This window comes from Meles meles, chromosome 2 (assembly GCF_922984935.1).
Source record: "Meles meles chromosome 2, mMelMel3.1 paternal haplotype, whole genome shotgun sequence".
Classification (NCBI taxonomy): Eukaryota; Metazoa; Chordata; class Mammalia; order Carnivora; family Mustelidae; genus Meles; species Meles meles.
The window spans coordinates 76293080-76294842 of NC_060067.1; positions in this window are offsets into that span (position 1 = coordinate 76293080).

The following is a 1763-nucleotide window of genomic DNA, read 5'->3' on the forward strand; positions in this document are numbered from 1 at the left end:
ATAGATACTCTGGTCAGAATCTGCTTCCAAGGAACACAGTCTAAGACATCTCATGTTAGGTAGAGAGGTAAATGAAGATTACATATATTTTTAAAATTTATTTTATTTTATGTCTGATGTATGATAGAGATCATACACACACACACATGCACATGCACAAACACATGTACACTTTTTTTCTAAATTCTGAATGAAAGTCATGTTTCTAAGTACGGTGAGTGTTTCAGAGAAAGCTAAATATTCTTTGTATCATTTCACACCTTCCTCCTTTTGGAAATAGAACCCCTGTGTGTTAACAGAGTACATGGCCATCCAGATATAGTCCTGTCTCCCATGCAGCTGGATGCAGTCATGTGGTTAATTTGTCTACAAAGGAATATGAAAAGAAATGATGTATGTTATTAACATGCCACATGCTTGAAAAGAAATTGCTTATTCTCCATTTACTTTCTTTGTCCTTTCTATTACCTGCAAATGGTGATGGATGGAAGAACTCAGAAGTTATGTATAAAAGGCAGCCATGCCAACCTGGACTACTCACATCGAGACTGATACTTGAGAAAATAATAAGTTTTCATCATATTAAAGTCACTTTATTTTGGGGTCTCTTGATAGCAGGTTTCCCTGAAGGTTTTGCAATACTATAGAATTATTTAGAAGAAATGTTTGTGTTCCTTCTGCTTTATTTATATGGGTCTTAATGAATAGAATTCTTCCAAGTATGTCATTTGAATAGATATAATTCCTACTACACTGAACAAGTGCTCTGAAAATAAGACCCTGGAATTTACCAAGTCAATATTTTCTACTTATCTATAAAATTTTCAGTATTTCTCTGTAAATTAAACATGTGCAAGAAACGAGGGCTCTGCCAATATAAATATATTGCAACGCACAATGAGGCATGTCTACAGGATGATGACACCTTCTTGTTACCCTAATGTGAGTGTAGCTTAGACTTCATTCAATTCCCACATGCTATGTTAAGACGGGGTAATGATTGTGGAGGCAAGGCCTGCCTTGAAATGTTTGGGGAGAGAGGAGATTTCACTGGAAGGCAGAGCCTGGTAATAATGGTGGGTTTGACCTAACCATCAAGAAAGTGTGTCAAAAGCTTTGAGAGATAATTAGTAGTTTTATGCAATTCTGAAACATTATGTAAATTGCATAGTCACTATATCTTTGCTTTTTTTTTGCCCCTGTAGTGGAATCCTTTGTGGTTGATTTGATGTTGTTTTTGAATTCCATTTGTGCGTGTGTGCGTGCACGAGTGTGTGTGTGTGTGTTGAGGATGTGTTTACAGTGAGGATCAAGAAAATTGTTAACCCTGTTTTATTCCACAGCTTCATCTTATACTATAGGAATTCCCCAAAAAAGGAACAAAGTCAGCATCATTACAAAGGAAGATAGTGAATCAATGGAGATTCTAAACACACGAAGAGTTCATAGTTAGCAATTCATTTAAAACTTATTCATATAAATGAAACAAGATGGGATTGGGAGGGAGACAAACCATAAATGACTCTTAATCTCACAAAACAAACTGGGGGTTGCTGGGGGGAGGTGGGATTGGGAGAGGGGGAGCAGGCTATGGACATTGGGGAGGGGAGGCGAACCATAAGAGACTATGGACTCTGAAAAACAACCTGAGGGTTTTGAAGGGTCAGGGGTGGGAGGTTGGGGGAACAGGTGGTGGGTGATGGGGAGGGCACGTTTTGCATGGAGCACTGGGTGTTGTGCAAAAAGAATGAATACTGTTACGC